Source organism: Bufo gargarizans, chromosome 5 (assembly GCF_014858855.1).
Source record: "Bufo gargarizans isolate SCDJY-AF-19 chromosome 5, ASM1485885v1, whole genome shotgun sequence".
Lineage (NCBI taxonomy): Eukaryota > Metazoa > Chordata > Amphibia > Anura > Bufonidae > Bufo > Bufo gargarizans.
In genome coordinates this window covers 300,251,300-300,271,968 of record NC_058084.1, presented here as the reverse complement: position 1 = coordinate 300,271,968, position 20,669 = coordinate 300,251,300, and positions in this window count along the sequence as shown.

The window sequence follows — 20,669 nt, the reverse complement described above, 5'->3', positions numbered from 1 at the left end:
TTCAAATAGCTCTGATATAGCAGAAACCACTAAATTATGAAATTGCTAAATTGGGAATTGTATTTCAACCCAGAACAAGAAATGTGCTTGAACGGACACTAAATAACTCGCCCAGCTACAGCACTAGGGACAGATTTAGCGGGATATAAATTTGAGGCCTAGTATTTAGGCGCTGGGTGACAGGTATGGGTTTAGTGCCAGAATTAGACTTGGAAATACACAGTAGCGGGTGTGTGTGAAGTTATTCTGAATGACCCAATGTGCACCTTGAATATTATATACCCTTTTAGGGATAGATTTCAAATAGCTCTGATATAGCAGAAACCACTAAATTATGAAATTGCTAAATTGGGAATTGTATTTCAACCCAGAACAAGAAATGTGCTTGAACGGACACTAAATAACTCGCCCAGCTACAGCACTAGGGACAGATTTAGCGGGATATAAATTTGAGGCCTAGTATTTAGGCGCTGGGTGACAGGTATGGGTTTAGTGCCAGAATTAGACTTGGAAATACACAGTAGCGGGTGTGTGTGAAGTTATTCTGAATGACCCAATGTGCACCTTGAATATTATATACCCTTTTAGGGATAGATTTCAAATAGCTCTGATATAGCAGAAACCACTAAATTATGAAATTGCTAAATTGGGAATTGTATTTCAACCCAGAACAAGAAATGTGCTTGAACGGACACTAAATAACTCGCCCAGCTACAGCACTAGGGACAGATTTAGCGGGATATAAATTTGAGGCCTAGTATTTAGGCGCTGGGTGACAGGTATGGGTTTAGTGCCAGAATTAGACTTGGAAATACACAGTAGCGGGTGTGTGTGAAGTTATTCTGAATGACCCAATGTGCACCTTGAATATTATATACCCTTTTAGGGATAGATTTCAAATAGCTCTGATATAGCAGAAACCACTAAATTATGAAATTGCTAAATTGGGAATTGTATTTCAACCCAGAACAAGAAATGTGCTTGAACGGACACTAAATAACTCGCCCAGCTACAGCACTAGGGACAGATTTAGCGGGATATAAATTTGAGGCCTAGTATTTAGGCGCTGGGTGACAGGTATGGGTTTAGTGCCAGAATTAGACTTGGAAATACACAGTAGCGGGTGTGTGTGAAGTTATTCTGAATGACCCAATGTGCACCTTGAATATTATATACCCTTTTAGGGATAGATTTCAAATAGCTCTGATATAGCAGAAACCACTAAATTATGAAATTGCTAAATTGGGAATTGTATTTCAACCCAGAACAAGAAATGTGCTTGAACGGACACTAAATAACTCGCCCAGCTACAGCACTAGGGACAGATTTAGCGGGATATAAATTTGAGGCCTAGTATTTAGGCGCTGGGTGACAGGTATGGGTTTAGTGCCAGAATTAGACTTGGAAATACACAGTAGCGGGTGTGTGTGAAGTTATTCTGAATGACCCAATGTGCACCTTGAATATTATATACCCTTTTAGGGATAGATTTCAAATAGCTCTGATATAGCAGAAACCACTAAATTATGAAATTGCTAAATTGGGAATTGTATTTCAACCCAGAACAAGAAATGTGCTTGAACGGACACTAAATAACTCGCCCAGCTACAGCACTAGGGACAGATTTAGCGGGATATAAATTTGAGGCCTAGTATTTAGGCGCTGGGTGACAGGTATGGGTTTAGTGCCAGAATTAGACTTGGAAATACACAGTAGCGGGTGTGTGTGAAGTTATTCTGAATGACCCAATGTGCACCTTGAATATTATATACCCTTTTAGGGATAGATTTCAAATAGCTCTGATATAGCAGAAACCACTAAATTATGAAATTGCTAAATTGGGAATTGTATTTCAACCCAGAACAAGAAATGTGCTTGAACGGACACTAAATAACTCGCCCAGCTACAGCACTAAGGACAGATTTAGCGGGATATAAATTTGAGGCCTAGTATTTAGGCGCTGGGTGACCGGTATGGATTTAGTGACAGAATTAGACTGGGATATGGCCAAAAAATAAACAGACTATTGCTGGTTAAATGCACTTGGTGTGACAGCTTCACCCTGATGTAGGCTTTAGCCAAAAAACAACCACACCATTGAGGGTTAAATGCACTTGGTGACAGGCGCAGCTTGCCCCTGATTTAGTATATGGCCAAAAAATGAACAGACTATTGCTGGTTAAATGCACTTGGTGTGACAGCTTCACCCTGATGTAGGCTTTAGCCAAAAAACAACCACACCATTGAGGGTTAAATGCACTTGGTGACAGGCGCAGCTTGCCCCTGATTTTGTATATGGCCAAAAAATGAACAGACTATTGCTGGTTAAATGCACTTGGTGTGACAGCTTCACCCTGATGTAGGCTTTAGCCAAAAAACAACCACACCATTGAGGGTTAAATGCACTTGGTCGCAGCTTGTGCTGGCGCACCACAAGACACAAAATGGCCGCCGATCACCCCAGAAAAATGTGACTGACAAACGGTCTGGGCAGCCTAAAAACAGTGAGCAATTGAGGATCAGCAGCTCAATGATCCACAGCTGCAGATCGATCAGTTAATCAAGTCCTTTGGAGGAGTTAATCTGCCTAATCTCGCCCTACTGTCGCAGCCGCAACCTCTCCCTACGCTAATCAGAGCAGAGTGACGGGCGGCGCTATGTGACTCCAGCTTAAATAGAGGCTGGGTCACATGGTGCTCTGGCCAATCACAGCCATGCCAATAGTAGGCATGGCTGTGATGGCCTCTTGGGGCAAGTAGTATGACGCTTGTTGATTGGCTGCTTTGCAGCCTTTCAAAAAGCGCCAAGAAAGCGTCACAAAAGCGCGAAGAAAGCGACGAACACCGAACCCGAACCCGGACTTTTACGAAAATGTCCGGGTTCGGGTCCGTGTCACGGACACCCCAAAATTCGGTACGAACCCGAACTATACAGTTCGAGTTCGCTCATCCCTACTCAGGAATACTTTCAGAAACCATTGTCAGTGAACACAATCCACCATGCCATCCGCCGTTGCCAGCTGAAACTCTACAGTGCAAAGAAGCCATTTCTAAGCAAGATCCACAAGCTCAGGCGTTTTCACTGGGCCAGGGATCATTTAAAATGGAGTGTGGCAAAATGGAAGACTGTTCTGTGGTCAGACGAGTCACGATTCGAAGTTCTTTTTGGAAATCTGGGACGCCATGTCATCCGGACCAAAGAGGACAAGGACAACCCAAGTTGTTATCAACGCTCAGTTCAGAAGCCTGCATCTCTGATGGTATGGGGTTGCATGAGTGCGCGTGGCATGGGCAGCTTGCATGTCTGAAAAGGCACCATCAATGCAGAAAAATATATTCAGGTTCTAGAACAACATATGCTCCCATCCAGACATCATCTCTTTCAGGGAAGACCCTGCATTTTTCAACAAGATAATGCCAGGCCACATTCTGCATCAATCACAACATCATGGCTGCGTAGGAGAAGGATCCGGGTACTGAAATGGCCAGTCTGCAGTCCAGATCTTTCACCTATAGAGAACATTTGGTGCATCATAAAGAGGAAGGTGCAACAAAGAAGGCCCAAGACGATTGAACAGTTAGAGGCCTGTATTAGACAAGAATGGGAGAGCATTCCTATTTCTAAACTTGAGAAACTGGTCTCCTCGGTCCCCAGACGTCTGTTGAGTGTTGTAAGAAGAAGGGGAGATGCCACACAGTGGTGAAAATGGCCTTGTCCCAACTTTTTGACACCATGAAATTCTGATTTAACATATTTTTCCCTTAAAATTGTAAATTTTCTCAGTTTAGACTTTTGTTCCGTGATTTATGTTCTATTCTGAATAAAATATTAGAAGTTGGCACCTCCACATCATTGCATTCAGTTTTTATTCACGATTTGTATAGTGTCCCAACTTTTTTGGAATCTGGTTTGTATTTCATAAGTCGTTCTTGAAGAAATGTGTCGAACCTGCTGAGCCGTCCTCCTTGCCTCCTGCTCCTGTCATGGTGAACGGTAATTTTAAATTTCAAATCAACAGGATTGTGGACTCCCAAGTTCTCCTCAGATGCCTCCAGTATTTCGTCCACTGGAAGGGTTATGGACCAAAGGAGAGGATGTGGGTTCCAGCGGCCGATGTTAATGCAAATCGCCTGGTAAAGGCCTTTCACAGAGCCCATTCTGATAAGGTCGATCCTGGGTGACCGGAGGTCACCCGTAAAAGGGGAGTACTGTCACGGTCCCTCAGGTGACTGATATAAGGAGGAAAAGGAGATTGGCTGAGCGTTGAGGAATCTAACAGCCTCCTTGATTTCTCTTGATTCAGTGTTGATAGGGTTAATGACCACTTCCCTTTTCTCAGCTTTTGCTCAGTGGTCATCACTTCTACTTTTTATAGTCTCACTCCACCCTTCTGACTATGCGGTTAATAGCTTGGTTTGGGTATGGCTGAGCTGGTGTGAGATCCTCTCTGGTGTTCCTGTTCCTCCATCTCTACAGAAGTTAAGTGTCACATTTGTTTGCTATATTCCCTGTTGTTGTATCTAGGCCTGAGACAGAGATTTCCATTCGTACATCTGGGGAGGAATGGGTTGTCTCTGGTCCTATACTTATTCCAGGGCTTTATAGGGAAATCAGGGCCTAGATATCCTGCTTATGAATATTTCTACCTTCAAGGTCTATTCATATTTATGGGTAGTCCGGGCCTGGATTAGGGTTGTCTAGGAGGTGACCAGTTTCTTCCCTAGTTTCCAGGCCCAGTTAATGTTCCCCTCCCCCCTGTGTTCAGTGTGGAGTTTTCCCCCCACACTGATCGTGACAAATTGACAATGGTAATAAATGCAGTTTTCATAGTGTAACTTGTTTGAACTACATGCTCTGATGCAGTAATACCTGCCCTTCACTAACACTCAGGTGTGAAAATGCACTTTTTTGGCAGTGATGATAAACCTCTATTCTACTAGACGCTGAAATGCTATATCCCTTCACTTGTGTATAATTTACGTCATGAATGTGAAATGTGTTACAATTAGTCAATGTGTTTTTCACAGAATAACATGCATTCACAAAAAAATGTGCAATACTGTGTTTTTGCAGTGATGATAGACAACACATCTTTTCAACTAGACACTTTGCTGTAGTATTCCTTCACTTACACAGTTTTAAAAGAAATTTATAAAAATAAAAAAAGACAGTTTTGGCAGGAATCTATAATGCAGAACTAGTTGCCTGTAGCCTGCCAGAAAATACTCCTGATAGTGACCAGGTCCCACTCTCTCCCCTTGATTTTACCCCAAACTCCTAAATATTCTTTCCCTATAATCTTCCAATACTATCCCTCCCTATCACTTTTTTTTCCTTATAGTCTTCTTATACTGTCCTTTGCTTCAAGTTTCAGTCTGCAGAGGCAGAGCTACAGTACAGCTTCCTTCCAGGTCGCAAGTACACAGCAGAATTAAGTTCTGCTCATTTTGCACAGGCACTTCTCTACCTGCTGGCCCCCTGATTGGCTCATCTAGGCTTTCTGTCAGTCTGTGGGCAAATCAAAGCAAGCCCTCCCCCCATTTCCTCCCAGTGAGCATCCTTCATCTTCCTCCTTCATGGTTTTACCTGCCAATTCTTACAATAAAATAGTGCTGTACGCTGTTTTATGTGATTCCTCTGAAATAAATAGCAAAAAATTAATTTTGGCACATGGCGTTATTCGGCCGAATACCGCATGTGCTCGAGCGCAATGCTCGAGTCTCTGCCCCACATGTTTCTTGGCTGCTATGCAGCCAATAAATGTGCAGGTAAATACTGCCCTCACTATAATGCCTGCTGCTAATTGCTAAAACTTTATAGACCCAAAAGTCCTTCTAAGGACTATTGTGTATGGCAGCAATATGTATTTTTAGCGCTTCCTGAACTAAATAGCGTACAAAAGTTAGGTCGCTGCAGACAATGAAATTAGCTGTGCCACATCTCCGTGTAAAGTGTGTGCATCCCCCAAAAATCTGTGACATCCAGTGTACTTTTTCTGTAGACGGTGTCCGTTGCGGACAGTGACATTAGCTGTGCCACATCTTCAGAGTAAAGTGTGCGAATCCCAAAAATATCTGACATCCAGTGTACTTTTTCCGAAGACGTGTCTGCTGTGGACAGTGACATTAGCTATGCCACATCTTCTGTGTAAAGTGTGCGCATCCCAAAAATATCGGTGACATACAGTGTACTTTTTCAGTAGACGGTGTCTGCTTCTGACAGTGATATAACCAGTGCCACATCTCCAGTGTAACGTGTGAACTGAAAAAAATTATCTGTGACATAGAATGTCCTTTTTCCGTTGACGGTGTCCACTGCGGACAGTGACTTTAGCTTTGCCACATCTCCTGTGTAAAGTGTGTGAATCCAAAAAATATCTGTGACCTACAGTGTCCTTTTTCTGTAGATGATCTCAGCTGCAGACAGTGACATCAGCTGCGCCACATCTCCTGTGTAAAGTGTGCGCATCCCAAAAATATCTGTAACATACAGTGTACTTTGTCAATAGTCGGTGTCCGCTTCTGACATTACTAAGGCCACATTTGCAGTGTGACGTGTGCACTTCAAAAATGTATCTGTGACATGCAGTGTCATTTTTCTGTAGATGGTGTCCGCTGCGGATAGTGACATTAGCTGCGCCACATCTCCTGTGTAAAGTCTGCGCATCCAAAAATATCTGACATACAGTGTACTTTTTTCATAGACGGTGTCCGCTGCAGACAGTGACATTAGCTGCGCCACATGTCCTATGTAAAGTGTGCACATCCAAAAATATCAGTGACATACAGTGTCCTTTTTCTGTAGACGGTGTCCGCGGCGGACAGTGACATTAGCTGCACCACATCTCCTGTGTAAAGTGTGCACATCTAAAAAATATCTGTGACATACAGTGTCCTATTTCTATAGATGGTGTCCGCTGCGGACAATGACATTAGCTGCGCCATATCTCCTATGTAAAGTGTGCACATCCAAAAATATCAGTGACATACAGTGTCCTTTTTCTGTAGACGGTGTCCGCTGCGGACAGTGACATTAGCTGCACCACATCTCCTGTGTAAAGTGTGCACATCTAAAAAATATCTGTGACATACAGTGTCCTATTTCTATAGATGGTGTCCGCTGCGGACAGTGACATTAGCTGCACCACGTCTCCTATGTAACGTGTGCACATCTAAAAAATATCAGTGACATACAGTGTCCTTTTTCTGTAGACGGTGTCCGCTGAGGACAGTGACATTAGCTGCTCCACATCTCCTGTGTAACATGTGCACATCTAAAAAATATCAGTGACATACAGTGTACTTTTCAATAGTCGGATTTCCACTTCTGACAGTGACATTACTAGGGCCACATCTGCAGTGTAACGTGTGCTCTTCAAAAATGTATCTGTGACATACAGTGTACTATTTCCGTAAATGGTGCCCGCTGCGGACAGTGATATTAGCTGCTCCACATGTACTGTGTAAAGTGTGAGTGTCCCAAAGCAGCGTCCAAATGTCATTACCCCAGGCATTTGAACGCAAGCGCAAATTCCCAGCCACCAACCCACAAGCCATAGCGCTAAATGCGCAGCTTTCCAAATGACTGGCCCTGGAAATGTTGCTATTTAGGCTCGTGGACACTGAGGCCTTCCGCAGCCTGATATCGGCAGCCATCCCACGTTACACAGTCTCCAGCCCCCACTATTTTTCAAGGTGTGCCTTACACCAACATGTGTGACGTAACAGCACACGTGCCCTGACCAACGCAGTTATGGGAAGGTACACTTAACCACGGACACATGGACAAGTGCATTCGGCTAGGGACGTGAATGGCACACTGGGTGAATGTTGTGGAGGCCAGGAGTGAGTCGTACCCTGGGATGGCACTGTGCTACCGATGCCAAGGATTGCAGGCCCTAATTCCATCAGGGTTTACGCCACCACCTACGTTAGTGGCTCCAACCCCCACTTCTCCTCCTCCGCCAACTCCTCCACTTCCACCTCTAAATTATCCGCGTGGAGCACCAGTCAGTCATCAGTGCGTAGTTGGAAGCAGTGTAGCACTGCAGTGGGGTAGCGGCAATAGGCTGTGCTGAAGCTGATATGCTTAGGGGACAAACAGCACACCGCAGCAGAGCTGTGGCAGTGGATAACAGACCAGACTGATCTGTGGCTCTCGCCACTCAACCTAGAACCAGGCATGGTTGTGTCTGATAATGGCCGTAACTTGGTGGCAGATTTGGAGCTTGGCAAGCTCACACACATCCCATGCCTAGCCCACATCTTAAACTTAGTGGTTAAGCGGTTTCTCAAAACCACCCTAATTTGCTTGAGCTACTGGTGAAGGTGTGCCACGTGTGTGCACATTTCCACAAGTCATCAACAGCTTCATCTGGTCTGTCAATGCTGCAGCAGTGCTTGAAATTGCCGGCTCACCGACTGTTTTGCAACGTGAGCATGCACTGGAACTCCACGTTCCACATGTGGGCCAGGCTTTGTGAGCAGCAGAGGGCAGTAGTGGAATACCAGCTGCAACATGGTCATCGCCTTTCCAGTCAGCTTTCCGCTATTCACAAGCGAGGAGTGGGCATGGATGTCTGACCTCTGTGAGGTTTTAAGAAACTTTGAGAAATCAACACAGATGGTGAGTGGCGATAACACTATTATCAGAGTAACCATCCCACTTATGTGTCTACTCAAACGTTCGCTGCTCACAATTAAGGACAATGCTTTGAATGTGGAAGAGGTGGAAATGGGGGAAAACATTACACAGGGTGATAGCCAGACCATCCTCAGTTTGTCTTCTCAGCGCGAATTGGACGATGAAGAGGAGGAGGAGCAGGAGATGGTTGCCTCCGCTACAGATGGTAGTACCCATTGAAGTTTAATTCCATCTGTTCAGTGATCCATCAGTGCCTTACAACTACTGGATGTCCAAGCTGGACACGTGGCACGAACAGGCGCACTACGCCTTGGAATTGCTGGCCTGCCCTGCTGCCAGCGTTTTGTCTGAGTGGGTATTTGGTGCTGCTGAGGGCATTTTAACAGATAAGCGTATCCACCTGTCAACTGAAAATGCTGACAGGTTGACTCTTATAAAAATGAACAAGGTCTAGATTGCCCCTGACTTCTCAACTCAACCAGAGGAAAGCGGCTTAACATAAAGGCACTTTAAGGGTCCATTCACACGTCCGTAAGTGTTTTGCGGATCCGCAAATTGCAGATCCACAAAACACGTACACCTGCAATGTGCGATCCGCAATTTGCGGACCTCACATCACAGACACTATAATAGAAAATGCCTTTTCTGGTCCGCAATTGCGGACAAGAATAGGACGTGTTCTATTTTTTTCAGGAACGAAATTGCGGATCCCGAAAAAACGGATGCGGATTCCGAAAATGCGGATGCGGATCCAGGAAATGTGGATTTGCACCCGTTCCAGCCCCATTGAAAGTGAATGGGTCCGCAAATTGCGGAACGAATGCGGACCCAAATTACGGACGTGTGAATGGACCCTAAATGTGCTGTTTATAATGTACTGAATATTCCCATGCACCCCTTCCACCACAAAAAAGGGTATATGGTTGAATCTATCTTTTCTGATCCTCCTCCTCCTCTTCCATCATATCAACATGCATATTCGTTGCATATAATGCCCTCACATATAATGTTTTGCAGAGTCAGCTCACCTGTAGGAACTCGCATATAATTTTTAGAGGGTCAGCTCACCAGCAGGCCCTCACCTACAATCTTTTAAATGGTCAACTCACCTGCAGGCCCTCACCTACAACCTTTTAAAGGGTCAGCTCACCAGCAGTTCCTCACCTACATTCTTTTACTGGGTCAGATCACCTGCAGTCCCTCACCTACAACCTTTTAGTGGTTCAGCTCACCAGCAGGCCCTCACTTACAATCTTTTATAGGGTCAGCTCACCTGTTGGCCCTCGCATATAATGTTTTAGAGTGTCAGCTCACCAGCAGGCCCTCACCTACAATCTTTTAGAGGGTCAGCTCATCAGCAGGCCCTCACCTACAATCTTTTAGAGGGTCAGCTCACTGGCAGGCCCTCACCTACAATCTTTTACAGGGTCAGCTCACCTGTAGGTCCTCAAGTACAACCATTTAGAGGGTCAGCTTACCAGCAGGCCCTCACCTACAATCATTTACAGGGTCAGCTCACCTGTAGGCCCTTGCATATAAGGTTTTAGAGTGTCAGCCCACCTGCAGGCCCTCATCTACAACCTTTTAGAGAGTCAGCTCACCAGCAGGCCCTCACCTACAATCTTTTAGAGGGTCAGCTCACTAGCAGGCCCTCACCTACAAGTCCAGTCTCACTATCCAAGAGTCTGGTCAACACAATCCTCCCCCTGACGGCACACTGGGTGGACATTGTGAAGGCCGGGAGCGAGTCGGCTTCTGGCCCCAGAGTTGCCCTCCAATAGATCCTCGATAAAGGATTTAAACTTTACTCATTGCAAATATAGGGCCTAGAAAGAGTCCTGTATTTTTATTTGTCGTCACTATCTCCCCAAGTCGGGAGTGGGTAATTTGCGTGCCTGCTGCCTTCCTTAGATGTGGTAGCTGTTTCTCAGGCTCCCTCTCCGGAATCAAACCCTGATTTTCTGTTACCCGTAGTCACCATGGTAGGCACAGAAAGTACCATCAAAAGTTGATAGGGCAGACATCCGAATAGATCGTCGCCATCATGTGGGACGTGCAATCTGCCTGAGGTTATCTAGAGTCACCAAAGCGGCAGCAGGCCTTTGCCCATAATGTTTTAGATGGTCTTATCAGCAGCAGGCCCTCGCCTACAAAATTGTTTAGATGATCAGCTCGGCAGCAGGCCCTCACCGCTAATGTTTTAGAAGGTCACCAGCAGGCCATCAATCATAATTTTTCAATGGTCTGTATGATGCCCTCCTTTATTTGTAACAAAGGGTGTATTGGAGTGCTGGTTCCTTGTAATTTTTGGCAGCCCTTTCACCTAGTGCATAGGCTTTATAAGTGTAGGAGTCCCACTACATGAGCAATTCTACCACAATGTAAATGAGGCCCTCCTTTTTGTGATATAGAGGTTGTATCAGAGTACCCCTTGCTTGTAATTTTGGGCAGCATTTGCACTTTGTATACAAGTAAATATATATGAAATAATGTTTCCTAACAGTTTTTCCTCGAAAATCGGTTTTATCTTTGGTTTAGTGCGTATTATTGTCAGTCTGTAAAAGTGGTGTACTACTCGGACAACATCGCTCCCAGAAGCCACCTGGGAGTCCAAGATGCATTAAGGCATCCTCCCCATGCTGTTCCTGAACCTAGCACCCGAGCACTTTGGTGCTCGATCAACACTATTCACTTATCCAGAATTTTTAACCAATTCATGTTTATTGGATTGAGTGTACTGCTGAAAATGTGTTCATGTTTTCTTTTATTAGATTCCACAATGCTAACACCATATTCCTATGTTTGTATAAAATACACATCTATTCTGAAATAATTGACAAAATGCCTACATCATGTCCGATAGATAGATAGATAGATAGATAGATAGATAGATAGATAGATAGATAGATAGATAGATAGATAGATATGTAGATAGATATTCAGGCAGGCTAATGGATTAAAGAGCCACTGAACTTTCACACAATTTAATTTAATAGAGAATGATGTAATTAGCACATTTCTAAATTGCTTCATATAAAAAATGCGTGCATCTACCTACAAAAAGCTGCATGGCCAAGTCATGGCCACTAGGGGTTTCACTACCACCTAACTTGCAGTTCACTAGGCAAGATCCATCCCTAGTAACAGAAACACAGAAGATAGCTCATAGGAAATCGGGGGGGGGGGGGGTCAGAGCTAGCTGAGCTCCTTAGCCTGATAGAAGAACTCAAAGCTCCTATGAGTCTGGAAGTTTGTTCTCCCCCTCCTTATTATCTTTCTGAGCCCCATGGAAGAAAGCAAACATAGTGGTCTGTAAGGTTACTACATACAGTAGCAGATTCCAGAGAAGGGATACGCTCCAAGCTTGTGAGAGAAATACATTTAGCTGTGCAAGTAAAACAGGGAATAATTTGGCTGAGAAATTGATTAGGGAAGCCAAAAAAAAGATCTACTCCTTCACAGTTATGATTCTATAATGAAGCCCAGCTATTATTGAAACTTTTTTGAAAACTTAGGTACGCTTTAAGATAAGCTTATACTGTAGTTTAATAGAATTCTTTTTGTCAACTTACTTGATGGAACTAATTTGAATTCTTGACACATAATGCTTAGTTGATCTGGGTCACTGAAATTCTCTTATCAGTTTTCCATTTAGTATATTACTAAGGTGTAATCATTTTTCAAATCTACAATTGTTTACACAGAGCCATCTGAGTATATACTTCTGTAAGTTTTACATGCTGCAATTATCTACTTGTCTGGACTACAAATCTCTACAGAAATTAATTACCATTTTGACTTTTACTTTTAGCCTGGATTTTTCCTATCTGGACAATTGGCATGTTAAAAGCAACACACACCATAAAGATGTATTTTTTTAAACTCAGTATTTACAGATTTTAATTTTTTTTAATGTTTGCTTGTTTTATTTATTTTTTTTTGCAGTACTGTACCACTGGAAATTAAAAGAAAATATTGGCATTCTGTAACAGTTAAAGGGTTTCTGTCACCAGATTTAACCCTATTAAGCTAGCTGACATTAGTGATGTGCTAATGTCAGCTAAGTCTAACTAGCCTATTACTACTTTTATCAGTGCCCCTGTAACGCCATAAATCTAACTTTTATAATATGCTAATTAGCCTCTAGGAGCAGGGGGGTGTTGTTTCTGCTCCTAGATGCTCCGTTCTCCCTCCAAGTCCTGATTGACAGGGCCAGGCAGCGCTCACATCTGTCTGCCAGCCCTGCGCTCTGGTGAAATCTTGCACCGTTCTGAACAGGCGCAGGCAGGGTGAGGAAGCTGGCAGCCGACGATCGTCTTTCCCTCACTGTGCCTGCGCCGAATGCTGAGATTTCAACAGAGCAAAGGGCTGGCAGACAGATGCAAGCGCTGCCTGGCCCTGTCAATCAGGACTTGGAGGGAGGTGACAAAGGTGGGAGAACAGAGCGTCTAGGAGCAGGAACAACGCCCCCCCCCCCCCCTCCTGTGCCTAGAGGCTAATTAGCATATAATAAAAGTTAGATTTCTGGCATAACAGGGCATAGATAAAAGTAGGAATAGGCTAGTTAGGTTTAGCTGACATAAGCACATTGCTAATGTCAGCTAGCTTAACCCCTTAAGGACTTATGACGTACCGGTACGGCATGTTTCCCGAGTCCTTAAGGACCCATGATGTACCGATACGTCATAACTTTAAAACTAGATTGTGGTGTGGAGGGGGTTAATAGGAACAGGATGTCCGCTGAAATCATTCAGCGGGCATCCTGTCACAACGCCGTATCGGCGATCGCAGCAAACCGCAGGTTAATTCAGACCTGCGGTTTGCTGCGTTTCCGGAAACCGGAAAAGGGCGGTGATCGGTGGTGTGATTACACACCACCAATCACAGTCCGAGAATTTGGGGGGCGGCGGTGCTGTCCTTGGTGCTGATTGGTGTGGGGAGAGAGGTGGGAGATTCAAACTCCCGGCGCTCCTCTCTCCTCTCCTCTTCGTGCTGCTGCTCCTGAACTGTGAGGACCGTTCTGCACCAGCTCCTGTGACCCCCCCCGTTGGCACCCATCACCCTCCTGCACCCATCACCCTCCAGGTAGGTTAGGGTCAGTGAGGGAGAGGCACGATTAGGCAGGGATAGAAGGGAGAGTTAGTTAGGGGGAAAAAAAACTAAAAACTTTAACTGATTTAGTGTTTCTGGTGGTTGGGGTCCACAGCACTGTGAGACCCTAGACCCACCCAGGAGTGCTGCCACTTGCCCCCCCCCCACCACCACTTATTTAATTTTCTTGCGTGCGCTGACTGTGGCCGGCACTCTTAGCGTCCGGCCACTGTCAGCGCATCGCCCGCCCCACCGCTGATCAGCGTTGTACCGCAGTGTTGTAAAGGAAAGAAGAAGTACTGCATCGGCGCAAATTATTTATAGGTAAATTCCTACCAAAAAAACGCCAAAAGGATGCACCTAGGTTACACCAAAAGGAGCGTCACCTAGGTGCATCCTTTTGGCGTTTTTTTTGGAGGAATTTACCTATAAATAATGTAATATTTGTTATGTGTATGTGAAACCTGATGAAGGGGAGTCTTTCATCCCCGAAACGCGTTGTTTCTTATTAAAACAAAAATAATCTATCTATCAAGACCGATCTCACTGGTGAATTTGCGCCGATGCAGAACTTCTTCTTTCCTTTACCTACGAATTCTTTTGGGGGGACGGGACATCCCAGCTAAGAGATCTTAAAATCTGCGGCTGCAATCCTGGTTTAAAAGGTCTTGTTCCTATTAAGTCTACAGTAGCGTTGTGCCTGCCGGAGCACAACCCTATAGGGTGAGTTTGGATATTTCTCACTCTGACATCCCTATCCAGTGTTTGAACATACTACCCTATTGTGCGCTCTTTTTTCTCTTTTCCTTGCTCCTGAGGGAAATTTAGATCTGTCCGTGTTCTATGTGCAAAACCCAGGCATGGTACACAAAAGTTGAGGTCTACTTGGTACAGGTTGCCTTGTACAACGCTTTTGTACTATCCCGAAGCACTGGCAGCACAGGCACATTCCTCCAATTCTATGAGGCAGTCCTCAAGGACCTGATTTTTTTCAGACCAGGAAAGAGCAGGCCAGAGTACCTCGGGAATTAAAGGCGCCCAGATCGTCCCTGGCCAACATTTTCCAGATGTGGTCCCCCATACTGGAAAGAAGGGACAAACCCCAAAAAGATGCAGAGTGTGTCACAAGAGGAGGATACGGAAGGACACCACCACTCAATGTGACACTGACCCCGATCATCCTCTTCATTATCGATTGCTTCAGGAAGTATCACACTTCCATGGAGTACTACATTTTTATAATCCCCAACAGTCCCCTAGAGAACATAAAAAACTATGGCTCTCAGACTTTGGAGACACAGAAACAATTTTTTTCCCCAAAAAATATTAGTTTTAGTGCAGGCATCCTCAAACTGCGGCCCTCAAGATGTTGTAAAACTACAACTCCCAGCATGCCCAGACAACCTACAGCTATCAGCAGGGCATGGTGGGAATTGTAGTTTTATATCTGGAGGGCCGCAGTTTGAGGATGCCTGCTTAGTGTCTCCAAAGTCTGAGAGACATGCATATTGGGCATCGCCGCGTCCGTAAAAATCTTCTCTATAAAAATACCCCATAAACTAGCCCCTCGATAAATGCCGTAAAAAAATTAAATAAAAAACAATGTAAAAAAAAGCAATTTTTTGTCACCTAACCACTAAAAGTGTAATGGCGAGCGATCAAAATGTCATATGCACCCCCAATTAGTGCCAATAAAACCGCCCTCTCATCCTGCAAAAAATTAGCCCCTACATTAGATAGTCGCCAAAAAAAAAAAAAAAAAATGTAGCTCCCAGGCTATGGAGATACTAAAATGATTTTTTTTTTGTTCCTAAAATGATTATATAGTGTAAAATCTAAATACATTTTAAAATGTAGACATATTAGGTATCGCCGCATCCGTAAGAATCTTCCCTATAAAAATAACATTTGACCAAATCCCTCGGATGAACAGCGTTAAAAATATAAAATAAAAACTGTGCCAAAAAAATTTGGCAAAATTTCCTTTTGAATCCTTTTTTTCCGGTAATAAAGCAAGGGTTAACAGCCAAGCAAAACTAAATATTTATTGCCCTTATTCTGTAGTTTGCAAATCTGCCTTTCAAAAACTATATGGCGTTCCCCTTCTTCTATGTCCTGCCGTTTAGCCAAATAGTAGTTTACAACCACATATGGGGTGTTTCTGTAAACTACAGAATCAGGGCAACCCATATTGAGTTTTGTTTGGCTGTTAACCCATTTTTTCCAGTAATAAAGTAAGGGTTAAAATGGAAAATTTTCAAAAAAATTGAAATTCCTAAATTGTTTCTCCATCTGCCATTAACTCTTGTGGAACACCTAAAGGGTTAACAAAGTTTGTAAACCCAGTTTTGAATACCTTGAGGGGTGTACTTTCTTAGATGGAGTCACTTTTTTGGAATTTCTATTCTAGGGGTGCAACGGGGTGCTTGAAATGGGACATGGTATAAACAAAACCAGTCCTGAAAAATCTGCCTTCCAAAACCCATATGGCGTTCCCCTCCTTCTATGTCCTCCCGTTTGGCCAAACAGTAGTTTACGACCACATATGGGTGTTTCTGCAAACGACAAAATCAGGGCAACCCATAATGAGTTTTGTTTGGCAGTTAACCCTTGCTTTGTTCATGGAAAAAATGGATTATATTGGAAAATTTTCCAAAAAATCAAAATTCTTAAATTTTATGTCCATTTGCCATTAACTCTTGTGGAAGACCTAAAGGGTTAACAAAGTTTGTACAATCAGTTTTAATACCTCGAGGGGTGTAGTTTCAAAAATGGGGCCATTTTTGGGTGGTTTCTATTACGTAAGCCTCACAAAGTGACTTCAGACCTGGACTGGTCCATAAAAAAGGGGTTTGGAAAAGTTCTGAAAAATTTCAAAATTTGCTTCTAAACTTCTAAGCTATGTAACATCCCCAAAAAATAAAATGGCATTCCCAAAATGATACAAACATGAATTAGAAATATGGGGAATGTAAAGTCATCACAATTTTTGGGGGTATTACTATGTATTACAGAAGTAGAGAAACTGAAACTTTGAAATTTGTAAATTTTTCCAAATTTTGGGTAAATTTTGTATTTTTTATGCAAAAAAAAAAAACTTTTTTGACTCAATTTTAGCAGTGTCATGAAGTACAATATGTGACGAAAAAACAATCTCAGATCGGCCTGGCTAAGTAAAGGCGTTTTAAAGTTATTCACACATAAAGTGACACTGGTCAGATATACAAAAAATGGCCAAGTCCCTAAGGTGAAATAGGGCTGAGTACTTAAGGGGTTAATAGGGTAAAATCTGGTGACAGAAATCCTTTAACACAAATGATACGATCTCCTCTATAGAAAGGTAATCCAATTTCAGTTTACTGCTGGAGAAGATATTGTCTGAAAAGCTCAGGATAATGGCAGGAAAAGTCTAAGGCATATTGGTACATCATAGACTTTTTCCATGGCGCGGGTGCCCACAGAGAGAGCTCTGAGTGCCACCTCTGGCACCCGTGCCATAGGTTCACCACCACTGCTCTAGATAAAGTTTCCCAAAGAATGGCATTGCATTGCATTGCATTGATTAGTGTACTGTACAATGCTCTAGTTGAGTCACTCATCCACTTTTCTTTCTGGCTCTAGTAAAATGATCTGACTAGAGGCTGTTTGCTGTGCTAAAAGTCTAATCAAAGTATCACACTAGTGGCTAGTGACTAGGATGTGCAGGGCATCCAGGTTGGTATTTTTACTATATCTTGGATCATGCATATTTCTGTTAAATTTTTATACTGTTGATGATTAGTTGATTACCACTATAGCAGTCTCATGCTTACAAAATTGCACTTACACTTTATATTTTGAGGTGCTAATTTCTAGTAATGTGCAATAATTGTGTGTGTGTGTGTGTGTGTGTGTGTATATATATTGAATATACTCCTACTGGGGTATGCTCTTGCATTTATCAGTTACGTTAAGATTAGAGTTGAGCGAACACCTGGATGTTCGGGTTCGAGAAGTTCGGCCGAACATCCCGGAAATGTTCGGGTTCGGGATCCGAACCCGATCCGAACTTCGTCCCGAACCCGAACCCCATTGAAGTCAATGGGGACCCGAACTTTTCGGCACTAAAACGGCTGTAAAACAGCCCAGGAAAGGGCTAGAGGGCTGCAAAAGGCAGCAACATGTAGGTAAATCCCCTGCAAACAAATGTGGATAGGGAAATTAATTAAAATAAAAATTAAATAAATAAAAATTAACCAAAATCAATTGGAGAGAGGTTCCATAGCAGAGAATCTGGCTTCCCGTCACCCACCACTGGAACAGTCCATTCTCAGATATTTAGGCCCCGGCACCCAGGCAGAGGAGAGAGGTCCCGTAACAGACAATCTGGCTTCATGTCAGCAGAGAATCAGTCTTCATGTCATAGCAGAGAATCAGGCTTCACGTCACCCACCACTGTAAGAGTCCATTTTCATAAATTTAGGCCCAGCACCCAGGCAGAGGAGAGAGGTCCCGTAACAGAGGATCTGGCTTCATGTCAGCAGAGAATCAGTCTGCATGTCATAGCAGAGAATCAGGCTTCACGTCAGCCACCACTGCAACAGTCCATTGTCATAAATTTAGGCCCAGCACCCAGGCAGAGGAGAGAGGTCCCGTAACAGAGGATCTGGCTTCATGTCAGCAGAGAATCAGTCTGCATGTCATAGCAGAGAATCAGGCTTCACGTCAGCCACCACTGCAACAGTCCATTGTCATAAATTTAGGCCCAGCACCCAGGCAGAGGAGAGAGGTCCCGTAACAGAGGATCTGGCTTCATGTCAGCAGAGAATCAGTCTGCATGTCATAGCAGAGAATCAGGCTTCACGTCAGCCACCACTGCAACAGTCCATTGTCATAAATTTAGGCCCAGCACCCAGGCAGAGGAGAGAGGTCCCGTAACAGAGGATCTGGCTTCATGTCAGCAGAGAATCAGTCTGCATGTCATAGCAGAGAATCAGGCTTCACGTCAGCCACCACTGCAACAGTCCATTGTCATAAATTTAGGCCCAGCACCCAGGCAGAGGAGAGAGGTCCCGTAACAGAGGATCTGGCTTCATGTCAGCAGAGAATCAGTCTGCATGTCATAGCAGAGAATCAGGCTTCACGTCAGCCACCACTGCAACAGTCCATTGTCATAAATTTAGGCCCAGCACCCAGGCAGAGGAGAGAGGTCCCGTAACAGACAATCTGGCTTCATGTCAGCAGAGAATTAGTCTGCATGTCATAGCAGAGAATGAGGCTTCACGTCAGCCACCACTGCAACAGTCCATTGGCATATATTTAGGCCTAGCACACAGGCAGAGGAGAGAGGTCCCGTAACAGACAATCTGGCTTCATGTCAGCAGAGAATCAGTCTGCATGTCATAGCAGAGAATGAGGCTTCACGTCACCCACCACTGCAACAGTCCATTGGCATATATTTAGGCCTAGCACACAGGCAGAGCAGAGAGGTCCCGTAACAGACAATCTGGCTTCATGACAGCAGAGAATCAGTCTGCATGTCATAGCAGAGAATGAGGCTTCACGTCACCCACCACTGCAACAGTCCATTGGCATATATTTAGGCCTAGCACACAGGCAGAGCAGAGAGGTCCCGTAACAGACAATCTGGCTTCATGTCAGCAGAGAATCAGTCTGCATGTCATAGCAGAGAATGAGGCTTCACGTCACCCACCACTGCAACAGTCCATTGGCATATATTTAGGCCTAGCACACAGGCAGAGCAGAGAGGTCCCGTAACAGACAATCTGGCTTCATGTCAGCAGAGAATCAGTCTGCATGTCATAGCAGAGAATGAGGCTTCACGTCACCCACCACTGCAACAGTCCATTGGCATATATTTAGGCCTAGCACACAGGCAGAGCAGAGAGGTCCCGTAACAGACGATCTGGCTTCATGTCAGCAGAGAATCAGTCTGCATGTCATAGCAGAGAATGAGGCTTCACGTCACCCACCACTGCAACAGTCCATTGGCATATATTTAGGCCTAGCACACAGGCAGAGCAGAGAGGTCCCGTAACAGACAATCTGGCTTCGTGACAGCAGAGAATCAGTCTGCATGTCATAGCAGAGAATGAGGCTTCACGTCACCCACCATGTCCGACCATGTCCACGACCATGTCCACGTCCGCGTCCCTTACTAGATGTTTTTCTCATTGTTATGGTTCACCACAACAACAAATATATTATTTGGCCCAATGTATTGTATTCAAATTCAGCGGGATATAAATTTGAGGCCTAGTATTTAGGCGCTGGGTGACCGGTATGGATTTAGTGACAGAATTAGACTTGGAAATGCACAGAAGCGTGTGTGTGTGAAGTTATTCTGAATGACCCAATGTGCACCTTGAATATTATATACCCTTTTAGGGATAGATTTCAAATAGCTCTGATATAGCAGAAACCACTAAATTATGAAATTGCTAAATTGGGAATTGTATTTCAACCCAGAACAAGAAATGTGCTTGAACGGACACTAAATAACTCGCCCAGCTACAGCACTAGGGACAGATTTAGCTGGATATAAATTTGAGGCCTAGTATTTAGGCGCTGGGTGACAGGTATGGGTTTAGTGCCAGAATTAGACTTGGAAATACACAGTAGCGGGTGTGTGTGAAGTTATTCTGAATGACCCAATGTGCACCTTGAATATTATATACCCTTTTAGGGATAGATTTCAAATAGCTCTGATATAGCAGAAACCACTAAATTATGAAATTGCTAAATTGGGAATTGTATTTCAACCCAGAACAAGAAATGTGCTTGAACGGACACTAAATAACTCGCCCAGCTACAGCACTAGGGACAGATTTAGCTGGATATAAATTTGAGGCCTAGTATTTAGGCGCTGGGTGACAGGTATGGGTTTAGTGCCAGAATTAGACTTGGAAATACACAGTAGCGGGTGTGTGTGAAGT